General features: G+C 46.1%; 1 protein-coding gene across 1 annotated transcript in view; it reads right to left on the bottom strand.

The window, feature by feature from the left end:
* The window catches only part of LOC122805627 (ras-related protein Rab-1B), a gene marked incomplete in the record, with an annotated part of 407,618 nt that overhangs the window by 125,577 nt on the left and 257,327 nt on the right, over positions 1–24,714 (bottom strand).

Genomic DNA, 24,714 nt, shown 5'->3' with positions numbered 1-24,714 from the left:
TACATTTAACAACGGGTACCTGCACTATAGGAGTGGGCACCCAAATTCTGTCAAAAACAATATACCCAGAGGACTTCCAACAATATACCCAATGACTTCCAAGGATGCAGATTTGTCTAGGGAATTTGGCTTTATTATTTCTCTATTTACTAACCGGGGTTATGAGGAAGCCATTTTAGTCCGTACCAGTGCGGACATTCGGTCCAAAAGGGACGATAAATATTCCCCATTGTTAAATTTAAAACTTGATGAAGTTTGTCTTCTAAATAAGCATCAGGCTGTAAAGGAAACAAACGTTAATTTAATATGCTCCCTGGAGATGAGTTCTGATTGTAGAAACATCCAAAACATTTTAAACAAGAATTGGAAGATCATCAAAGGAAATAAGGAAATTTTTTACACATTGGGGGAAAAACCTACATTTGTTCAAAAAAATAGTTATAATTTAAAAAGGATTTTGGAAAATCCACAGGGAGGTATTTCTAATTTTGTCTCTCACAAGAAGGGTATGTTCAGTTGTAACCAATGTAACGTCTGTCGTTTTATTTCCACCGGCCTCTACATTTCAGTTAGTACCTTCAACCGGACCCTGGAGGTCCCAGGGTATGTGAACTGCTGTACCAGTGGAGTTATTTATATCGCCTTATGTTCCTCATGCACGGAGTTCTATGTAGGGATGACGACCAGGGAATTAAAAATCCGCATTAGGGAACACCTATATTCTATAAAATCTAAAGAAGAAAAGAATGCCCTTTTTAAGCATTCACTGGTTTGTTCATCTTTCAATAAATTCTTATTTTCCATACTAGAAGTCGGTCGTAAGGACATGAGGGAAGGTGATTTTAAAAATTACCTTCTGCAAAGAAAAACATACTGGCAAATCAAACTAAAATCTGACACTTCCCCCGGGCTAAACGAAACTACCAACATTAAATGTTTTTTAAAACAACGTAGATTAAATGTCAATAAGGCTGGGGGGACAATTAATTCTCATTTTGTCTTTACATAATAGAGGCAAATAGATGTTTTTTGTATTTTTAGACAAATGATCAGTTTTTTAGTGATTTTTGAATTTTTAATATTTTGTTATATTATTTTATTGTTTAATTATTTAATTAATCACCTGATCTTGTTGTACTATATAAGGAGGAAGTTGTTTCATATGTGTTCATTCTGAGGAAGTTTGTTACGAAAGCGGATAATAAACGAGTATACGCTATTTGGCTTGGTGGTCTGTCGTATTACCTTACCGTGGACTGGATATTCTTGTTTGTGATAAGTTCTTGTGCATAATATCTCTGTAGTTGGCAGTTGTGAGGGGAGACAAATAGGTCTATGTCCGGGCACCCCCAGTTCCTTGTTATCATGCTGAAGACTTGTGGATCCAATTTCCACTCGTGGGGATCCATTATGTTTCTGTTTAGTTCGTCTGCCAGAGTATTTATCCTTCCTGGCAGGAATTGTGCTTGCAGATGTACTTGGTAAGTCAATGCTTTGTCCCACAAGTTCATGGCTAGTCTGCAGAGGGGGTAGGAATGCATGCCCCCCTGCTTGTTTATGCACCACGTGACTGTAGTATTGTCCGTCTTTATCAGTAGTTGTCCTGGAAGAAGTATATCCTTGAAGGCTGCCCGGGCATTCTGTACAGCTAGCATCTCTTTTTGATTGATATGTAGATGCATCTGACTTGCGGACCATGTGCCCTGAATACATCTTCCTGCCATATGGGCCCCCCCAGGCATAATCTGATGCATCTGTTGTCAATGTCTGCCTGGCTGTGGGTAAGGTGAATGGCTGTCCCGTGTTGAGGTGGCAGGCTTTTGCCCACCATCGAAATTCCTGTTGCAGGCATGGAATGAGGGTAACTGTTTCCAGACTGTGGCAACGTCAAGTCTAAACACTTTTTTGATACCATTGAAGTTTCCTCATATGCAGTCTTGCATATGGAATTAGTAGTATGCAGGATGCCATGAAGCCCAAAGCCTGCAGAATTTTTCTTGCAGATAATAAGAAGTTATGTACCTACCATAACGTTCCATGTTAGTTGTCTTCTCTCGCCTTCTTTCTTGCTTGATGGGTTCGGAGCCGATACTCGGCTCTGACTCGGCACTTGCTAAGCTCGAGAGTCACTTTTACCAGCTCGAGGCAGCCCCATATCCCATGATGCAAGGCGGTAAGTACCCAGATCTCGTTTGATGACAAAGGGCAATAGCACCAAGCATAAATACTTCCCAAAGGAAGAAAGAAAGCCTACAGGATGAAAGAAGGACCAGTTCTGAATGGTCTTCAGCATAACAATCTCTTGTAGAAAGGTCTGTCCAGGCCTGGGGGAAGGAGGGAGGGTCGCAAGAAAGAAGGCGAGAGAAGACAACTAACATGGAACGTTATGGTAGGTACATCTCGCCTTCATTCTTGCTTGATGGGACCGCGTCCCTAGCACCTCTATCCTGGGTGGCTCAACGGAACAGACTCTTGAGGACTGTAGAGCCAAAACTGGCTCTGTCCCTGGAGGCCAAGTCCAATTTGTAATGGGAAACAAAAGTATGAGGAGTGGCCCAAGTGGCCGCTGCACAAAGTGTCTAAAGGAAGTCTAGCTTGAAAGGCTGTAGAAGTAGCCAAGCTCCTAGTTGAATGTGCTTTAGGTTTTGAGCACAGCTGTTTTCCCATGAGCAGATAAATTTCAGAGATGACAGAAGACAGCCATCTAGATAAGGTCACTTTAGAAACAGGAAGGCCTTTCCTGTTATCTGCATAGGAAACAAAGAGTTGATCGGATTTCCTGAATTGTTTAGTTCTGTCCAAATAATATCTGAGTTGGCGGTGGACATCAAGATAATGTAATTTTGTTCGATCTGTTTGAATAGTTTGGAAAAATACAGGGAGTTCAATGGATTGATTCAAATTAGTTTTGAGGCGACCTTAGGCAAAAAGGTCGGATTAGTTCTCAATGATACTCTGTCCTTGTGAAAGACCAAATAGGGGTCGAACCGAAAGAGCTTGAAGTTCAGACACCCTCCTGGCCGATGTAATAGCTACTAGGAATAATGTTTTCCAAGAAAGAAATTTTAGGGAGCAAGAAACAGCTGGCTCGAAGGGGAAGAATCAAGGATGTCAGCACTAAATTTAGATCCCATTGAGGAGGAGGATTCCTGATTGGAGGCTTTAGCAGGAAAATTCCTTTCAAGAAGGCTTTACAAAGCCTATGGGACATGATATTGTGATCTGCGATCCCGACATGAAAGTTCGAGATAGCAGCCAGTTGAACTCTAACTGTGGAAGAAGAGGAGCCTGCATGAAAAATCTCCGCTAAGAAGTCCAAAACTGCCTGAACTGGGGCAGTGAAGGGATCGATATTCTTGGCTTTAGCCCAATAAGAGAAACGCTTCCATTTGCTTGTATAAATCCTCCTGGTAGAGGATTTTAAAGAAACTACTATGATGTCTCTAACAGGGTTAGAGATCAAAGGAAGCCTGGCTAAGGAAGGAAGTGGAGCAACCATGCTGAGAGGTTGAGAGAAGGAATAGACCGGTGCAGCTGACCGGATTGGTGAACCAGAAGATCTGGCACTGGGTCCAGATGCCATGGCTGCACCAAAAGGTGACTATGGAGGAACGGAAACCAAATTTGTCGAGGCCAATAAGGAGCAATGAGAATCATTTTGGCTCTCAAAACGGTAGCTTTCTGGATAACCTGAGGGATTAGAGGAAAAGGAGGAAAGGCATAAAGAAGTCCCTGGGGCCAATCCTGGGTCAGAGCGTCTCTGGGGGGATGGCCTGACAGAGGGAAGAGAGAGAAGAAGTCTGGGCATTTGCTGTTTTGGGGAGTAGCAAAAAGATCGCAACATGGGCGACCCCATTCCAGAAAAATCTCCTCCACTATAGATTGCTTGAGAGACCGCTCGTGAGGCATGAGAATAGCTCTGCTCAATCTGTCCGCTAAAATGTTGGTTTTCCCAGGGATGTGCGTTGCTACCAGAAACTGATGAGAGGAGATCGCCCATTGCCACAGTCTGAGCGCTTCTCGACACAAGGGGTAGGACTTGGTTCTGCCCTGTTTGTTGATATACCAAACTACAGACATGTTGTCTGTGTGGACTGCAATCGTCCCTACAGGAAGAGAGTCGTTGAGGGCTTGCAACGATAAAAGCACTGCTCTCATCTCTAGGACATTTATGTGCAGGTGGTACTCGAACGGTTGCCACGTCCCATGAACCATCCTGCCCTGATAATGCCCCCCCCCCCACCGGATCAGGGAGGCATCCGTGGTGACAGTGGCTACCGGGGATGGGGGTACAAAGTGTCTGCCTTGGTGAATCTGGGGAGAAGTGATCCACCAAGCAAAATGATTTTTGCAAATCTGTGTCACCAGAATTTGGTGACGCATTGGAAGTTGTTGGTAAGACCACTGAGTGAACAACATCCACTGAAGAAGGCGCATGTAGAAGCGAGCCAGGGAAGAAGAGTAATGGCCGCAGCCATGAGACCTAATACTTTTAGAACCATTCTGGCCTGTACCTTCTTGTTGGCTAGAATGATCCTGACATGACTTTGAATGTCTGAAACTCTTTGGTCTGTAAGGGTAGCTGACATCCGAACAGTGTTTAAGTTTGCGCCTATGAAAATAATAGACTGGCAGGGCAATAAGGATGACTTTTCGAAGTTGATCGAGATGCCCAAATGAGAACAAAGATTTATTGTGTAATCCCTGGCTTGAACAAGCTGATGCCTGGTGGTGGCTGACAGGAGCCAGTCGTCGAGATACGGAAACACCTGGAATCCTTGACGTCTCAGGTGAGCCTTGACCACTGCCATGCATTTGGTGAACACTCTGGGGGCTGTGGTGAGACCAAAGGGCAGGGCTCTGAACTGGAAATGACTGGACCCCAGCCGAAGCGGAGAAATCTCCTGGAGCGTCTGTGAATTTTTATGTGATAGCATGCATCCTGAAGATCTATTGAGCACATCCAGTTGTCCTTCTGCAAGAAGGGCAGAATCGACTGAAGAGTGACCATTCGGAATCTTGTCTTCCTCACAGACTTGTTGAGTCTGCTGAGATCCAATATTGGTCTCCAGTCTCCCGTCTTTTTGGGGACCAAAAAGAACCTTGGAGTAGATTCCGGGCTCTGAATGGTCTGTTATAACTGGCTGAATGGCTCTTTTTTGCAGTAATTTTGAGACTTCCAACTCTGCAATTTCCCTTAGACCGGGTGGTACGTCTGGAAGGGAATTTGAGGGATAGAAAGGACTTTCCTCGAAAGGAATTTTGTAACCCTCGGATATTATCGACTGTACCCATCTGTTTTGAGTGAGAGAACGCCAGGCTTCTGGGTACAGTGATAGTCTTCCCCCGACTGCCTCCAAGGAGGGACAGCCGGGCAACATCTCAGGGATGCTTAAAAGGCTTGTCAGAGAGAGACTCTCTGTTTCCCTGGTTTTGTGGACCCCCTCTGCCTCTAGAGCGGCGTCTGTTGTTGTTACCCCCTCTGCCTCTAGGGGTAAACTGACCACGTGAATCCGGCGTGACTCCTTGGGATTTGAGGAACCACATTTTGCCACCCTTCTGTCCTTTGGGATAAGGTCTAGAAGGGGTGGAAAAATGGACTCCTACGGCAGAAAGAGTTTTGCCGTTCTGCTCACACCTGGTCAAAGTTTCCTTCACTTGAGGGCCAAACAGAGCTGACCCATCAAAGGGAGAGTTTGTGAAGGACGCCTTAAAGGGATCTGCAAAATTACATAGTCGCATCCAGGCTTGGCGTCTAAGAGCCACACCTGTACCTGCGGCCCTACTAAGCCTCCATCAGCAGCATATGATATAAGCCGCATGGAGGAGTTTGCAATGGAGTTAAGGGTTCCTAGCTGCGAAGCAATTTTTTCCTGAGCCCCCGCAGCTGTAGGATCCTGCACAACTTCACCTAGTTCCTTAAGGATATCCCTTTGGAGTCTGGTGAAGTGACAAAGATAGTTCAGCGAACGCATAGCAAAGGTCGCTGAAGAAAACATCTGCTTACCATATCTATCCATGGTCCTAGAGTCCTTATTAGGAGGATGGACAGGTACGGAAGGATCTGCAAGTTCCTTCTTGGTGGCAGCCGCCACCACCATGGCATCAGCGGGGACACCTTTTGTAAGGAATTGCTTGTCCGACGGGGAAGTCTGGGCATTTGCTGTAGTAATAAATTTAGAAGGCCTCCTAGGGACAGGCTCTACAGAGTCAGGAGCAGTCCACGCCTTTCGAGCAATAACCTGCATAAGGGGGTCGAAAGGCGGAGACACCCAGGAGGTGGAGGGCCGAGATCCAAACGCCTCCAGGTATACTGACTCATCCTCAGAGGGATTGCTGGCGGGCCAGTTTCCCCTCTGTCTAAGGAGTTCTAGGATGTCTGAGAAGGAGACATCCTCAGAGGGGGATCTTGGGGATCCCTCTGACTCATCTAAGTCAGTATCCGAAGTGATAGACTCGGGGGAGTCTACGTGTTTCCTCTTACAAGTCCTCTTCCGCGGAGGATCACCCAAGTCAGGAGAATCCTCAGAAGAGGGGGATATTCCCAGTGGGGAAACCTGAGGCGGAGGATCTCTGGGTCCGGGAGCAAGAGAAGTGGCAGAGATGTCAACAGGCACTATAGAGGGAGGAGCTAAGGGAACAGACTGCTGGCTTAGTCCAGAGGCCAGCACACTCTTCATCACCTCAAAGGCTCCCCTCCCAGGGAGGTCCGAGAGAACCCGCTCCGAAGAGCTAGGAACTCCAGGACCCACCGAAAAGGAAGGCTCCGAGGCAGATGTCGGAGCCGAACTCACCAAGGCCGAGGCTCCAAGGGGAAGAGCGGGGTCAGACAAGGGTCCGATGCCACTCGGAGGAGACCAGGGAAGCCCGGCCACCGAATCCCTCTAAGGAAGGTCTCGAAGAGGAGATGAGTAGAGGCTGAAGGAGCAGAAGGGGGTATCTGTCCCTCAGCTGTAGCAGAAACTATTCCCAAAGACTCCAACTCCAAACTCTGGGGTAGAGTCGAAGGAGGAACTACAATGGGGTGTGGACTAATAGTCGTCTGCTGAGACGGACTATGTAGCATTTGGGCCAGAGCCTGTGACTTTAGTAGTCTACTGACCACTCTCTCCAAATCATGGTCAGAAAGCCTGGATGACCTTGAAGATCGGCTCCGATGGCTCCGCTCCGAGAGAGAGCGGCGAGCCGAAAGTATCGGCTCCAAGGAAGGGGACCTAGACCTCTTCCTCGAAGGAACCATCGGAGCCGATGAAACTACTGAAACTGTCGGAGCCGACAACTTATCGGCACCGACAGGTAGCTTCGATGTATTGGCTCCAGCCGAGCCGATACGCCATAAATGTAAGGGTGTCTGAGCCGATCGAGCCGACACCGATGCCTGGGCCACATGGTGGTCGGAACCGATCGGAGCCGACACGGTGGTCGAACCAGAGTCGGCACCGATAGTCATCGGTGCCGAAGGTTAGGTAACCCAGAATCGGCTCCAGCCGAGCGATCTCGACTCTGAATGAGTCGGAGCCGAGGCCACAGGCTTGGACACAGAAGCCTGGGCCTTGGAAGACTTAGAAGTCTTAGATGGGGCCGACTTAGCAGGAGAGCCCTCCGGCTTAAGAAGGCCCCTCAAAATCAGTTTATTTCTTCTTTCCTGCAGGACTCTCTGGCTAAAAGAATGACATATAGCACAGGAGTCCTGCAGGTGAAGAGGCCCCAGACAGTACAGGCAAGAAGTGTGACCGTCTGTCAGAGACATCTTCTGACAGCACGAGTCACACTTCTTAAAGCCTGAGACCCTATCTTTAGACATGGTGTAAAACACACACACACACACCAGTCCAAGAAATAAAAATAGATATACCAAAAGGTATCACTAACAGACACACACACACACCCTAACAGGGGAGGGATGGGATGGGTTTTAGTCTGACTAAAAGTTTAGAGGAGACAGGGAAAAATTCTGTCAGAAAGGAATTAAAATTAAGTTAAAACTAATAATTTAAGGTTTTTTAGAAAAAAGGGGCTAAAATAGTAAAGAAATAATTCACTTACCAGGAGCTGGTAAAAGGAGGACCTCATCAGCGAAGCGGCAAACGAGATCTGGGTACTTACCGCCTTGCATCATGGGATATGGGGCTGCCTCGAGCTGGTAAAAGTGACTCTCGAGCTTAGCAAGTGCCGAGTCGGAGCCGAGGATCGGCTCCGAACCCATCAAGCAAGAATGAAGGCGAGATTGACAACTTAACATCTGGGTTTTTGTTGCCAACATGTTGAAATAAGTAGTCAGTTGTCTGTGTTTGTCTGGCATGAGATAAGCCATCTGGGCAATTGTATTTAAGCTTGCACCCAGGAATATTATCTCGAGAGGGTACGAGTTTTGATTTCGTTTCATTTACTGTGTACCCTAGACCTGTTAGTAATCTTTTTACAAACGCCAGATGCTGTAGTAGGATGTCCTTGTTCTCTGCTTGAATAAGGCAGTCTTCCAAGTAAGGATATATTTGTAGTCCTCTGTCTGCAAAATGCAATTACTGGTGCCAGGCATTTTGTGAAGACCCTGGGCGCAGTAGATAAGCCAAAGGGCAGTGCAGAGATTTGGTAGTCCATTGAGCCAGCTATAAATCTGAGGCATCTTCTGCATGATTGTCTGACTGGGACATGCAGGTATGCCTCTTTTAGGTCTAAAGTCACAAGCCAAGCTTTCTTGCCCAGCATGGGCAGAAGCTGCTGTAGAGTTAACATTTTGAATTTTGGAATATCCAGGTATGTGTTTAGGATAGACAGGTCCCAGTAATGGTCTCCAGGCTTTGTCCTTTCTGGGTACCAAGAATAGCCTTGAGTAAAATCCTTGTCCCTGCTGTTGCTGTGGTACTTGCTGAATGGCTCTCATGTCCATGAGATAAAACTTGTTTTTGTGCCTCTGCCCACTGATTGCGTGGCAGGTCTGGCATACCGTTTGGGCTTGGCAGGGTGTGAAAGTGAAACCTGTAGCCTTGAGATACGATATTTAAGACCCATTTGTCCTGGGTGATAATGTGCCAATTTTGTGAAAAAAGTGCTAGTTTTCCCCCCAAAGGAGCTGCCAGAAGATAAGTGCTTGGTGCTGGCAGCAGGAAGTCATTGAGACGGTTTCCTGTATGGATGTGATTTTTTCCTCTCCACTCTTGGAGGTGGAAGTACGCCATTGTTTAGGCCTGTATGAGCCTTGGGGCTGTGATCTGCCTCTGGGGCGTCTGTATCTGCCTCTTTGTGGCCTGACACTAGAAAGGACAAATTCTTTGTAGGCCAGTTCCTGATAAATCTGGGAGGCTGTACCTGTAAGAAATCCTTCACTGTTTGCATAGATTTAGCTTTGTCCTCCATTTTCTTCAACACTTCTTCTGCTTTAACACCAAACAAGGTATCATGTTGTAATGGAGCATCTAATAGTTTTGCTTTAACATGATCGGGCAGATTCTGTTCTTTTAACAAAGCATGCCTCCTAATGACAGAACATGTAACTGCGGCCCTGCAGGAGGCCTCGAGAATCAAAACCACATTACAAAGTATGCTTTCCCCACTTATTCAACTGCATGCAATAAATCCTGCATTTCTTTGTTTTCTGCACATTCTGAATTTGCCAACATTTTCTGTTTAAGCAGTGACATAAGATATTGCTAATATTTAAGCATATGAAACTGACAATTTAAAGCTCTTACAGCCAAGGTAGCAGAAGTATAAATCTTTTTCCCCCATCTATCCAGGGCCCTTGAATCCCTATCAGAGGGGATAGGGTTTTTTGCAGTAGAAGCCTTGACCCACTTGGGACCCTGAGAAATAGTTTCTTGGTCAGCAGCAGGGTTTTTGTAAAGTAATTTATTTATCAGGAACCTGTACCTGTCTGGCTTAGCAGGAGCTGGTGGTAGAGTGTCAGGAGACAGACTGGACTCTGGAAATACATCTACAATTTCTAAAACAGGAGTAACAGCAAAGGGGCCTGTGCTGAGGTAATATAAGGAAGTCTCTGAGCCTTTTCTTGGATTCTAAGTAATCTTGGCTATCCCAGTGGAAATGCTCCCTCATAGTATGCAGGGTCTCCCCAAAAGAATAATCCTCAGGAGGAGAAGCTGAAGGGATAGATTCTTTAGCATCAGAATCCTCACAGGGAGGAAGGGAAATTTCCTGAACAGAAGAGGAATCAGAGGAAATGGAAACCTGATCTGAAGATTCATATTCTATCTCTTGCCTAGGCCTCTTATCAGGAGGGGGATGAGAACCCCTGATCAAAGTAATTAGGTCTTCAGCCATTTTAAGCATCTGTTTTTTAGGCATGGAGGTCTGTCCAGGAGAATGCTGTACTTGTTTCTTTGTCTTTAGAGCTGCTTTAGTCTTTGCCTTTGAAGCTGAAGTTGGTTTTACATACAACTGTGTAGATCTGAAAACAGCCTCAGAAGCCGATGCCTGCTCAGCGGCTCTGGACCCATCTGAGGGAATAGTTTCCGAGTGTCCAATACCTTGAGTTTCCAGTGGCCTAGTCGCCTCCCTGTGGGAGTTGGAAGCAGCCTGTGGCTCTGAGGTAGCAGGCGTCAGGGGCAGCGAAAGCGCCTCACTCAGAACCGGCGACAGGCCTAACAGAAGCCTCGTCGGTTTTGGACCTCGGATACCTGTCCTTTTCCTTGCGCTTTTTATAAACTCCAGTAGTCAGCTGTTCCGACAGCATTATATAATTGAATCTTCTGCCAAAGTAATGAAATGCAAAGTCGTACCGACGCTTAATAGTGAGTTGGTTAAAACTAGCACAAAACCGACAACTAGCAACGTCGTGGTCAGGGCCTAGGCAAGGAATACAGTAAGAATGAAAATCCTTATGAGCTATATGCTTCCCACAAGAAATACAATCAACTTTTTCTGACATCGGTCTGGAGCAAGAAAAAAGTTTCCCCAACGGGTTACTTAGCTTTAATGAAGACTTCGGATATGAAATTCAAATATGAAAATCTCAGGAGCCGGCAGACCAGCACTTGCAAACTGCTTTTGCTTCGGGCACCGCATGGCAAGAAAGACTGAAGCAGAAATCTGTGTTGGCTGCATCTTTTATACCCCTGGCGCACTGACGTCAAGGAGGAGGTGACAGCAACAGACGTTGGACCTAGACTTTGGAACTCGGGCCGACTGCGTGTAGCCTGCCAGCAGGATAACCCAATTGTAATGACTGCAACAGTGAAACACAATGAACATCTAGCTACAGAAAACCAAATAAGGTGGTGTTGAGTAGACTGGAGTTCAGAGGTTCCCCTCACTGAAGTTATAGCCAGAAAAAAAAGACCGTTTTCCAAGAAAGAAATTTAAATCTGTTTTAGCAAAGGACTCAAATGGTCATTGTACTAAACTAATAAAATAGTAAGACCCCAGAATGGAGCAGGATCCTTAATCAGTTGTCCAAGAAAAAAAGTAACCAATTAAAGCTTTACATAACATGGACGAGGCTAAAGAGGAAGCCTGGTCTCAGATGTAGTAGTTAGAGATGGCTGCCAGCTGAACTTTGATGGTGGAGAAACTCTCACCATTTTGAAAATAGATGCAAGAAACTTTAAAAATAATAGGAAGTACAGCGGTGAAAGGATTAAAGTCTTTCTGCTGAGCCCAAAAAGAAAACCATTTCCATTTATTTTTATACATTTTTTGTAGATGGCTTCTAGGATGAAAACATTTTGCAAACAGGCGAGGAAAGCCTGGAATGTCTAGCCATCACTGGAATTGGAAAAATCATGCGGTTAATCTGAGGCCTGCAATGTCCAGATGAGTCATCTGTGGCAGATGTGAGAGGTCTTGACTGGGGTCCAATGTGAGAGGAGGTCTGGACTGGGTTCCAGCATCCAAGGAGGACACTGTAAGTGAGACCACAGACAGAGGAAAGTACAGTTGTGTACACTTACCAAAAATGTAGATGTTAGAGTGTATATTCACTGTTGCAGTCAACACAATTGGGTTATCCCTGCCAGGGTAGCCCTCGGCTGGCCCGAATACCAGAGGTTTAGTATTTCTGCATCGGTTGCTGTCGCTTCAGGACTGATGTCAGGTCGTCAGTAGTATAAAGTAAGGCAGCCGATGCCATTACATCGTTTTTTCTTGCCCTAACCTGTCAGGAGCCCCCAAGTAGGAGCCAGGTTCTGGTGGAAGAAACCCAACCAGTAGAAAGTATATACCAATATGCCCCTTGTAAGGGAAGAGAAGGGAGATGGAGGGAGGGAAACCAGGACTGCAACAGTGAATACACTCTAACATCTACATTTATGTTAAGTGTACACAACTGTACTCCGTTCTTCGTGTTTCACTGTTGCAGTCCTCACATTTGGGTTGATTCCCAAAGCTGAGGAAATGAGTGGAGGCAGTAAAGGAAACTAGGGGCTGGCTTGGATGCCCTGCAAGACTGCAGAGGCAAACCCTGCCCTGGATTTTGAGAACAAAGGCAGGTGGTAATGACTGGTAAAAGTGTGAACAGATGTCCAGATGGCAACCTCCAGGATGTCCCTGGTGTGGACTCCTCTGAGGGAAGCTGCAGAGGTGGAGGCTGCTCTGGTGGAGTGAGCCTTAACCCCCTTGGGGGGAGGCTTTCCATGTTGTTTGTAGCAGAAATGGGTGCATTGTGCTATGCATTTGATAATGGTTTGTTTGGAGATGGCTTTGCCTTCTGCCCCTGAAGCAAAACTAACCAGCAATTGATCAGACTTTCTGAAGTATTTAGTCCTGTCCAGACAGAATCTGAGCTGTCTGTGCACATCTAGAGAGTGCAGGATCCTTTCCCTCTTGTTCTGGGGTTTAGGAAAAAAGGTGGGCAAATTAATGGATTGGTTGACAGCCACACTGGACACCACCTTGGGCTTGAAGGTTGGTTTAATTCTGAGGGATACCCTGTCAGCATGGAAGATGATGAAGGGTTCCCACAGCCATGAGCGCTTGCAGCTCGGAGACGCTCCTGCCTGAAGTGATGGCCAGAAGGAAAGCAGTCTTTCAGGAGAGAAAGTTTAGCTCTGCAGAAAAAGCTGGTTCGAAAGGGGGGCAGGGTGAGCTTTTCCAACACAAAGTTAAGGTCCCAAGCTGGGGTTGGTGCCCTTCTGGGTGGCCTCAAGTTGCTATCCCCTCTTAGGAACTGTTTGATCGAAGGGTGTGAGAAGTGTCTGCTCATGGGGAAATGAGCAGAGATAGCAGAGGCATGAATTTTTATAGAGGAGAAAGAGGCCACTGTGTAGTAGGTCAGCTAAGTAATCTAGGATGAGAGGGAGGGAGGGCTGTGCCGTATTAGCTCCCTTAGCCTGGATGCAGGTGCAAAACCTTTTCCATTTATCAGCATAAGAGACTTTCTAGTGCTAGGGCGTCTGGCCTCACGTACAACATCTAGAATCTGTTTACTGAGGTTGGCAGATTGATCCCGGGTTAAGGAATAAGCCAAGCTGCCAAATTGAGTGTCTGCAATTGGGGATACATGAATTCACCTTCCCTCTGGGTTAGGTGGTTTGGAATCTGAGGAAGATGCCATGATGGCAGTGGGGACAGGCAGCACAGCAAGGGGTACCAGTGCTGGCGAGGCCAGTCTGGAACTATAAGAATTGTCCTTGGTTTTTCCTCCTTTATTTTGAGCAGTACCCTGGGGATGAAAGGTAGTGGAGGAAAGGCACAGACTGGAAGCTTGACCCAGGGGAAGGACAGGGCATCCACTTTCCAAGCCATGCAGTGATGCTCCCTGGTGCAGAATTTGCTGAGCTGATTGGTGTGGGAGGCAAAGAGGTCGACCTTCGAGGTGCCCCATTTCTGAGTTATTAGGGTGAAGGTTCTTCTGCGGAGCTGCCACTCGTGCGAGTCCAAAAGATTTCTGCTTAACTGGTCTGCCAGACAGTTGAAAGTACAGTTGTGTACACTTACATAAATGTAGATGTTAGAGTGTATTCACTGTTGCAGTCATTACATTTGGGTTACCTGCTTGCAGGTAGCCCTCAGTCGGCCTGATTAACAAAGTCTTGGGTCCTGCGTCGGTTGCTGTCCCTTCTTCCATGACCTCAGGTCGTCAGGGGTATAAAATATGCAGCCGACGCCATTACATCAGTTTTTCTTGCCCCAGATGTCAGGTGCCCCCCTAATGGGGAGCAATTAAATATAAAAGTACAATGAAATACCTCCAACAAAAAAGCAAATACACCAAAAAGGCTTTTACGCATAGTAAAGGAAAGTAGAGGTATAGACAAAAGAAGTTAGGGGGCTGGAGGGAGGGTAACCAGAAAGTACAGTTTTGTACCTGCCATAAATGTAGATGTCCGATAGTATGCATCTGCAGTCATAACATATGGGTTGTCCTGCCTCAGGCAGCCCTTCGGTCGGCCGGATTCCAAAGTCTGGGTCTGGCCTCGGCTGATGTCGCACCTTCCCCGACGTCAGAGCGTCTGGGGTATAAAAGCATCAGCCGACGCCATTTTCCTCAGTTTTTCTTGCCCCAGATGCCAGGTGCCCTCTAGGAAGGCTAAATTTGGATAAATGCAATAGAACTCCAAACATTTGCAAAATTATATATATATATATATATATATATATATATATATATATATATATATACACACACACACACACACACACACACACATGTATATACAATACACCATAATAGATTCCCCCAGCTAGCTAAAAGAGGGGTAAACACCCTAGGAATACCACAGAGGGGTAGGAGGGAGGGTAAACCTGACTGCAGATGCATACCTATCGGACATCTACATTTATGGTAGGTACAAAACTGTACTATGTCCTTCAAGGATGCATCTGCAGTCATAACATATGGGTAGAATACCATAGCCAATCTGGGGGAGGAGGTACTAAGAAAAAGATGTGTAGTTAAGATCCCCTGCAGGACTGCAGTAGCAAAGCCTGCTCTGGATCTGGAGTATAAAGGCAGATTGTAATGCTTGGTAAATGTATGCACGGAGCTCCAAGTAGCAGCTTCTAAAATGTCCTTGGTAGCCACACCTCGTAGGAAGGCTGTAGTGGTGGCCGTGGCCCTTGTGGAATGAGGCCTGATGTTTGCAGGAACTGACTTTCCATGAAAGGAGTAACAAAATCGAATGCAATTTCCTATCCATTTTGAAATTGTCTGTTTGGGAATTGCTTTTCCTTGCACCCCAGCAGCATGTGCTACAAATAGTTGGTCAGTTTTTCTGCTACTTTTAGTTCTGTCCAAGTAGTAGCATAGTTGTCTGTGTATATCCAGGGTCTGCAGAAGTTTTTCCCCTCTATTCTGTGGATTTGGGAAGAACAAAGGCAAGTGAATAGCTTGGTTCAAGGATACCCTAGATACCACCTTTGGCATAAAGGTAGGATTAGTTCTTAGTGTAACTCTGTCCTGATGGAAGATGAGAAATGGTTGTACTGCCATTAATGCTTGTAACTCAGATACTCTTCTTGCTGAAGTTATTGCCAGAAGGAATGCAGTTTTCCAAGACAGAAACTGAAGATCCGCTGTTGCTGCTGGTTCAAAGGGAGGAAGTGTTAGTTTCTCCAAGACAAAGTTGAGATCCCAAGCAGGTAAAGGGGGTTTTCTTGGAGGTTTGATATTTTTGATCCCTCTCAGAAATTGTTTGAGGAGAGAGTGTGAGAAGATAGGTGGATCCACATTGTATTCTGCTGAAATTGCTGAGGCATGAATCTTAATGGAAGAATAGGAAAGGCCATTGTGGAACAGTTCTGCTAAGTATTCCAGAATGTGTGTCATGCTTGCCACTCTCACATCTAAACCTTTTGATGTGCTCCAAATGAAAAATCTTTTCCATTTAGCTGAGTAAGTCTTCCTTGTGGAAGGCCTGCGAGCTTCCATGATAATGTCCTTCACTCTCTGTGATAAAACATTTTGTTTTGGATTTAAGGGATTTTCCTGGCAGTTAGCTGCAATGTTTTTAAGTTGGGATGCATGATCTTAAAATTGTTCTGCGTCAGAAGAAGAGGCCATAGGGGGAGAGGCCATGGTTTTGCCTGTGACATGCTCCTCAATAGTGGATACCAGTGTTGCCTTGGCCAGTCTGGAGCTATCAGAATCACTCTTGGCTGTTCCTCCCTGATCTTCAGTAGAACCTTGTACATTAAAGGGAGAGGTGGGAAGGCATATACTTTTAGAGCTTTCCAGCTGAAAGAGAGAGAGTCCACCCTCCATGCTTGTGGGTGGTATGTCCTTGAGCAGAATGTCCTCAGTTGATGGTTGAGGGGGGAGGCGAACAGATCTATCTCCGCGTTCCCCATGCCTTTGTTATGAGTTGGAAGATGTCTGGGTGCAGCATCCATTCGTGTGCATCCATAGTAGTTCTGCTTAAGCTGTCTGCCAGTGCATTTTCCTTTCCTGGCACGAACTGGGACTGCAGTTGGATATTGAGTTTCAGGCATAGCTCCCATAGATTCATAGCCAGCCGGCATAGAGGGTAGGAGTGTGTGCCTCCCTGCTTGTTTATGTACCACATGACCGTGGTGTTGTCTGTCCTTATTAACAGGTGGCCTTGATGGAGGAAGGGTTTGAAAGCCTCGATTGCATGCATCACTGCCAGCATTTCCTTTTGGTTTATGTGCATGTGTAGCTGCCCTTGAGACCATAGGCCTTGGATACATTTGCCCTCCATGTGTGCTCCCCATCCTCGGTCTGAAGCGTCCGTGGTGATCGTTTGTTTTGTTTTTGGTTTGTTGAAAGGCAACCCACTGTTGGACTGGCAGGCCTGAGCCCACCACAGGAATTCCTTTTGAAGGCAAGGAATGATTGGTATCAAAGTTTCCAAACTGTGACTGTGTTGAGACCATACACTCCTTAGATACCATTGTAATTTTCTCATATGCAGCCTGGCCTGTGGTATCAGAATTATGCAGGATGCCATGTAACCCAGGGCCTGCAGGATATTCCTTGCAGTAAGCTGAGCTTGTCTTGTCAGATTCATGAAGTAATCCGGAAGTTGTTTTTGTTTTTCTTCTGTGAGAAAGGCCATTTGGGTGGTTGTGTCTAGATCCGCACCCAGAAAGGTTATCCTTTGGGATGGAACCAGTCTTGATTTTTGGATGTTGACTGTGTATCCCAATGCCTGTAGTAGGTGGATGGCATAGGCCAAGTCTTTTATCAAATTTACCTTGTTGTCCGCTTGTATAAGGCAGTCGTTCAGATAAGGGTAGATTTGAATCCCCTGAAGTCTGCAGTGTGCAATTACTGATGCCAGGCATTTCGTGAATACTCTGGGTGCAGTAGATAAGCCAAAGGGCAATGCTGAGAATTGAGAATGCTCCGATCCTGCAAGAAATCTGAGGTGTCTTCTGCAATCTGGTCGAATAGGGACGTGCAGGTATGCCTCCTTGAGATCTAGAGTCACCAGCCAAGACTCCTTGCCCAACATGGGAAGAAGTTGCTGTAGGGTCAGCATCTTGAATTTTGGCACGATGAGGTAAGTATTCAGTGCGGACAGGTCGAGAATAGGCCTCCATTGATTTTCTTTTCTTGGTACAAGGAATAGTCTGGAGTAAAATCCTTGGCCTTGCTCTGAAAGTGGTACCTTTTCTATAGCTTTCATTTGAAGCAAGTTGTTGATCTGCTTTAAAGCCTCTGCCCTCTGATTTGGTGGTAGGTTTGGCATTCAGTTTCTTTTTGGCAGTGTGGAAGTGGAACCTGTATCCTTTGTCTATTATTTGCAGTGTCCATGTGTCCCTTGTAATATAATGCCAATTTTCCGAGAATAAAGCAAGCTTTCCGCCCAAGGGTGCTTCCAGTTGAGCCCTGGTGGGCGGAATCAGAGTAAAGTCATTGAGCCTGTCCTGGTGTAGTAGTTGTTGTTGCTGCTGTTGCACTACCTCTCTGGTTGGCAGGCTGCCACTGGCGGCCTCTGTAAGAGCCCCTAGATTGGCCTCTGCCTCTGGGGCATCTGTTCCTGCCTCTCTGGGCTCTGTCCGAGTCTGAAAAGGACCAATTCTTAGTAGGCCAGTTTCTGCTGAATCTCGGTGGTTGTACTTGTAGGAAATCCTTAACTGTTTGCACAGATTTTGCCTTTTCTTCATACTTTAAGACCTCCTGAGCAGAGGAGCCAAATAAATTTTGTTTCTCCATTGGAGCATCCAGGAGTTTAGCTTTAACATGGTCTGGCAAAGATTGTTCCTTCAGCCAGGCATGCCTACGAATAACTGCCCCAGTCATAGCTGACCTAAATGAAGCCTCCAATGCATTATAACCACACTTTAAGAAATGATTACTAACCTGCTGTGAGTTGTGTACCAAATCCTGAAGGGATTTACTGTCAAGGGGCTCAGGAGAAGAAAGCTTCTTGTTCAGTTCATCTAACAAATACTCTTGGTACTGTATCATATGAAATTGACAATTTAGTGCCCTGACGGAAAGAGTTGCAGAAGTATATATCTTCTTTCCCCATCTCTCTAAAGCTCTAGACTCTCTTTCAGAAAGTAGAGGATTTTTGGCAGTGGCAGCTGCAACCCCTTTAGGGCCCAGAGTAATAGTTTCTGGGTCTGCAGAATGGGCTTTATACAGATGAAAATGAGAATCCGGGACCCTGCAGTATCTATCAGGTTTGGCAGGGGCCGGGGGGGAAGAGTATCAGGGGCTGTACTGACATCATTGTACACATCATCAATTACATTCAAAACAGGAGGTATAGCTAAGGGCCTATGCTGAGGCAAATGTAAAAAGGTCCTTAATCTTTTTCTACAATCAGAGAAATCCTGACCTTGCCATTGAAAATGCTCTCTCATGGAGTGTAGAGTCTCACCAAAGGAAAACTCTTCAGGAGGGGAGGCCGAAGGTATAGATTCTTCTACATCAGAATCCTCATAGGGCGAATAAGCCTCCTCCTGGTGGTCTGACAACTCAGAACCATCCGAGGACTCATCTGAAGTGTGGGTCAGAAGGCTCAGTCCTGGGCCATTTGTCTGGTGGAGGGTGAGAGGCCCTGTCCGGGTGAGGTTGTGAACCTCTAAAGAAATAAGGTCCTCTGCAAGGCTGAGGATCTGAGAACTAGAGGAAGGCCTCTGGGATGTAGTCTTGGGAGGTAAAGCTTTAGAAAGTTTAGCTGCTTTAGCCCTAGAAAAGGCCTTAATGGACATGGAAGCAAGGGGCCTAGCTGCCCCACGTGCAGGAGTAGATATGTCCAAAGGTATGGTGTCGGACATATCCTGGGCACTGGTTTCGTAAGTAGCTCGGTGGCCGACTCAGCCGGGGCCTCCCGGGCCGCGGTGGTCGGTTGAGTGGATTCGGATGAAGGAATCTCCGAGGACTCTGTTTCGGCTGAAACCAAGACACTCGCGGTAGGCCTTACCGTGGTTTCAGCCGAAACCGCGGGCCGCGAGCGTCGGTCCTTGTCCTTCCGTTTTTTCACCAAATGTGATGTCGGAGTCTCCGACGGCATTTTATATGCAAAACTAGCCCCAAAAAATTTCTCTGCAAACTCTGACCGACGTCTAAGAGTTCGTCGGTTGAAGGAAGCACAGGCTGAACAGGACGATACGTCGTGGTCTGGGCCTAAGCAAGGCAGGCAGTAGGAATGGAAATCCTTATGAGGTATTTGTTTCCCACAAGTTAAACAATTATTTACTTTAACATCGGCTGAGGCAAGAAAGAGTCCCCAACGGCGTACTTAGCTTTTTCGAAGTTTTCGGTAGCTGAAATCACTGGATCTGACCGACCGGCACTTGCGAACAGCTTCTGCTTCGGGCACCATGCGGCAAGAAAGACTGAGGAAAATGGCATCGGCTGATGCTTTTATACCCCAGATGCTCTGACGTCGGGGAAGGTGCGACATCAGCCGAGGCCAGACCCAGACTTTGGAATCCGGCCGACCGAAGGGCTGCCTGAGGCAGGACAACCCATATGTTATGACTGCAGATGCATCCTTGAAGGACATCTGCAACAGTGAATACACTCAAACATCTACATTTACGGTAAGTGTACACAATTGTACTATGTTCTTCGTGTTTCACTGTTGCAGTCATTACATTTGGGTAGATTCCCAAAGCTGTGGTTGGGAGAAGGAATTTAGATAGCATTAGGACCAGCTATAAGGCCCTGCAAGACTACAGTTGCAAAGCCAGCTCTGGATTTAGAGAAAATTGGCAAATGGCAATGCTTGGTGAAAGTATGTACAGAACTCCAAGTAGCAGCTTCGAGGATGTCCCTGGGTAGGGACACCTGTGAGAAAGCTGTAGAGGTAGATGCAGCCCTGGTGGAGTGAGGTTTGATCCCCTGGGGGATAGGTGTTCCATGGTGCTTATAGTAGAAATGACTGCAATGGCCTATCCATTTAGAAATAAGTTTGCTTTGAAATGGCCTCCCCCTCTGCCCCTGCAGCAAATGCTGCCAGCAGTTGTTCAGATTTCCTTTGAGGTTTAGTCCTGTCCAAGTAGGATCCAAATTGTCTGTGCACATCTAAGGAATGCAATATCCGTTCTCCTTTGTTCTGTGGATTGGGAAAGAAGGCTGGCAAATGAATGGACTGATTAAGAGTCACACTGGATACTACCTTAGGCATGAAGGATGGCTTGGTTCTGAGGGACACCCTGTTCACATGAAAGATGATGAAAGGCTCCACTGCCATAAGGGCCAGTAATTCAGATACCCTTCTAGCTGAAGTGATTGCTAAAAGGAAAGCTGTTTTCAAAAAAAAAAATGTTAGGTCTGCAGTAGGAGCTGGTTCGAAAGGAGGTAAAGTGAGTTTCGCCAAAACAAAGTTAAGGTGTCAGGCTGGGGTTGGAGCTTTCCTGGGTGGTCTTAAATTTTTGGTCCCTCTGAGGAACTACTTGAGCAGTCGAGCTGAAATGGCTGAGGCATGGATTTTAATGGAGGAAAAAGACAGGCCCTTGTGAAGCATCGCAGTTATGTACTGTAAAATCTGAGGTAAACTGGGCTCTGCTGTGCTCATCCCTTGAGATAGGTTCCAGGCACAGAATCTTTTCCATTTTTCAGCAAAGTATTTTCTAGTGCTAGGCCTCCTTACCTCTAAAATGATATCCATCACAGGTTTACTGAGGGATGGGTAAAGGGGAGATTATGTAATTAGCCAGGCTGCAAGGTTCAGTGTTAGAAGCTGGGGGTGCAGAATCTGCTTCTCCTGTTGAGACAACAGGGAAGCAGTCTGAGGCAGGTGCCATGGGGATAACCATGACACGCTGTGCAGGAGGGGGTACCAGTGTTGGCACATCCAGTCTGGAGCAATCAAAATCATCCTTGGTTTGTCCTGTTTTATTTTTAGTAGCACTTTGGAGAGCAGAGGGGGGGGAAGGCATAGACTGATAGGTTTTTCCAGCTGAAGGACAGAGCATCCACTTTCCAAGGTTTGTTTGTGGGGAGTTCTTGTGCAAAATTTGTCCAATTGGTAGTTCTGGGGAGAAGCAAACGGGTCTGTAACTGGGCTCCCCCATTTGCTTGTCAACATGTTGAAAATCCTTGGTTCCAGTTTCCACTCGTGTGGGTCCATAAGGTTTCTGTTTAGTCAGTCTGCCAGTGTATTTAACTTTCCTGGCAGGAATTGAGCTTGTAGGTGCACTTGGTAGCTCAAGGCTGTGTTCCACAATGACATGGCTAGTCTGCAGAGGGGGTAAGAATGTGTGCCCCCCTACTTGTTTATGTACCGCATAATAGTGGTGTTGTCCGTCTTTACCATTAGTTGTCCTGGAAGAATGTGGTCCTTGAAGGCTGTCAGAGCATTCTGTACAACAAACATTTTTTTGATTGATATGCAGGTGCATTTGACTTGGGTTCCATTTGCCCTGAATGCACTTCCCTGCCATGTGAGCCCTCCATGCATAGTCTGATGCATCTGTTAGGGTTTGGGTGGCAAGGGGTGGTGTGAAAGATAGTCCCTTGTTTTGGTGGCAAGCCTCTGCCCATCAAAGGAACTCTAGGTGTAGGCAAGGTATGATAGGAATCATTGCTTCTAGATCCAAAGAATGTTGACACCATAGGCTTTTTAGATACCACTGTAGTTTCCTCATATGCAGTCTTGCATATAGACTTAGAAGAATGCAGACGACCATGAACCCCAAGGCTTGCAGTATTTGTCTTGCAGATAAGCAGGGTCTTTGTGGACACTTGTTTGAAGTAGGTTGTCAAATGAATTCATTTCTCTGGCGTGAGGCAGGCCATCTGGGAAGTTGTATTCAAGCTTGCTCCCAGGAATATAAATTTGTTGGCAGCGTACCAGGTGTGAGTTCGTTTCATTTATGGTGTACCCCAAAGAAGTTAGAACCCTTAGTACAACGGCCAGCTGATTCAAAAGTATGTCCTGGCTTTCTGCCTGAATTAGACAATCGTCCAGGTATTATGGGGGGTGTATATATATATATATATATATATATATATATATATATATATATATATATATATATATATATCATACACTTTGTGAATAGCCTGGGAGCAGTAGATAAGCCAAAAGGCAGTGCAGAGAACGAACAGTGCGCATAGCCTGCTGTGAAGTGGGAGGTATCTTCTGCAAGACTCCCCTGACTGGGATGTGCAGGTATGCTTCTTTTAAAATCTACTGTTGCCAACCAGGCATCTTTGCCTATCATAGGAAGAAATTGTTGAAGAGTCAGCATCTTGAATTTTGGAATCTCCAGAATGGTATTTAGAGTAGACAGGCCCAGGATAGGAAACCATGAATTGTCTTTTTTGGGTACCAGGAAAAGTCTCGAGTAGAATCCTTGTCCCTTTTCCTCTTCTGGTACGAGTTGAATAGCCCTCATGCTTAAGAGAGAAAGTACTTGTTTTTGGGCCTCTGCCCACTGATTAGGGGGGTAGGTCCGGCCACCCTCTTGGTGTTGGCAACGTATGGAAGTGAAATCTGTATCCCTGGGACACCATATATACAAAACTTATTTGTCCTGGGTAATGAGTTCCCAGTTCTTTGCATGAAGAGCAATCTTTCCCCCCAAAGGGGCAGCCAGTTGATAAGTGCTTGGAAATTTTAAAAGGGAGTCATTGGGACAGTTTACCATAAGGGGGGGGGTCTTATTACTCCCAGATTTGGAAGTGGAGGGCCCCCACTGCTTAGTCCTGCGTCTCCCCTGGGACTGAAACCTGGGTTTTCTGCTGTGTCTGGGTTTGGCTTGAGAAGACCTGGAAGGGGCTGAAAAGGACCAATTCTTAGAAGGCCAATGCCTATTAAATCTAGGAGGCTGAACTTGTAAGAAATCTTTAACAGTTTGCATAGCTTGGCTTTATCTTCCATCTTTTTAAGAACTTCCTCAGCCTTTATGCCAAACAGGCATTCCTGATTTAAGGGAGCATCCAACAATTTAGCTTTAACATGATTAGACAAAGATTGCTCCTTAAGCCAAGCATGCCTTCTGAGCACAGGCCCAGTAACAGCAGCCCTGCAAGAGGCCTATAAAGAATCAAAACCACATTGCAAAGTATGTTTTCCAACTTGTTCAGCAGAATGCATTAAATCCTGTAATTCTTTATTTTCCACACATTCTGGAATCAACATCATTTTCTGTTTAAGCAACCCAATAACACGTTGCTGATACTTTAACATATGAAACTGGCAGCTTAAAGCCCTAATGGCCAAGGCTGCAGAAGTATAAACCTTCATACCCCATCTATCCAGCGCCCTGGAGTCCCTATCAGAAGGGGTAGGATTTTTAGCAGAAGAAGCCTTAATGCCCTTGGGCCCTTGTGAAAATCTCTAGATCCGCAATAGGATTTTTAAAAAGGAACTTGCGTGACTAAGGGACCCTGTAGTATCGGTCTGGTTTTCTGGGAACAGGAGGCAAGGAATCAGGGGCCAAACTGCATTCCGAAAAAGCATCAACAATGTCTAGTACAGGAGGAACAGCTAAAAGCCTATGCTGAGGTAGAAGAAAGAAATCCCTAAGCCTCTTTCTGAATCAGAAAAATCCTGGCTTTCCCAGTGGAAATGCTCCCTTAGAGTATGTAAGGTCTCCTCAAAAAAAAATCCTCTAGAGGGGAAGCAGAGGGAATGGAGTCCTCATAAGTAGATAAGGGCAAATCCAGATCATCACAAGAATCAGAAAAAAACAGAATCATGGTCAGAAGATTCATAAACGTCTTCAGTCCTAGGCTTCTTAGAAGGGGGGGGGGGGGTTGGCTACCCCGGATTAGAGTTATTAGATCTTCAGCCATTCTTATTTGTTTTTTAAGCATAGAGGCCTGAACATATGGCCTGGGTATCGCTTTTTTAGGCATGGTTCGAGATTTAGGCCTAAGTGAAGAAGGAGGCGTTGGTTTAATATGCAAGTCCGTAGGCCTGAATACCCCCTCAGAAGCCGGTGCCTGCACAGCGGCTCCGGACACATCCAAGGTACATACATCCACGGGTTCCATAGTTGAAGCATCTCGTGGCATACCGGATTTCGAATGGGTCTCAGTAGACACCTGCAAATCAGAAGTAGTAGGTATCAGGGGCTGAGAAAGCGCCTCACTGAGTACCGGTGAACTGGCAACTGGCTTAGGAGAAGCGTCGTCGGCAGTTTTGGACCTCGGCGGCCTGTCTATCTTTGTTACCCATCCGACTACAGGGATTCTGAAAAAACGCAGACGACATTTCAGGATAATTAAACAGAGAACTGAAATATTTAGAGGCGAAAACATACAGACGACGGATAGTGCGTTGATTAAATAAAGCACAAAGCAGACAGCAAGGTATATTGTGGTCAGGGCCTAGGCAAGGAATACAGTACAAATGAAAATATTTATGAGGTATTTGCTTTCCACAA

This window comes from Protopterus annectens, chromosome 6.part1, assembly GCF_019279795.1.
Source record: "Protopterus annectens isolate FY-2018-M chromosome 6.part1, PAN1.0, whole genome shotgun sequence".
Taxonomy (NCBI): domain Eukaryota; kingdom Metazoa; phylum Chordata; order Ceratodontiformes; family Protopteridae; genus Protopterus; species Protopterus annectens.
Note: the sequence above shows the minus strand (reverse complement) of the source record. Positions and strands in the feature narration are given on the sequence as shown.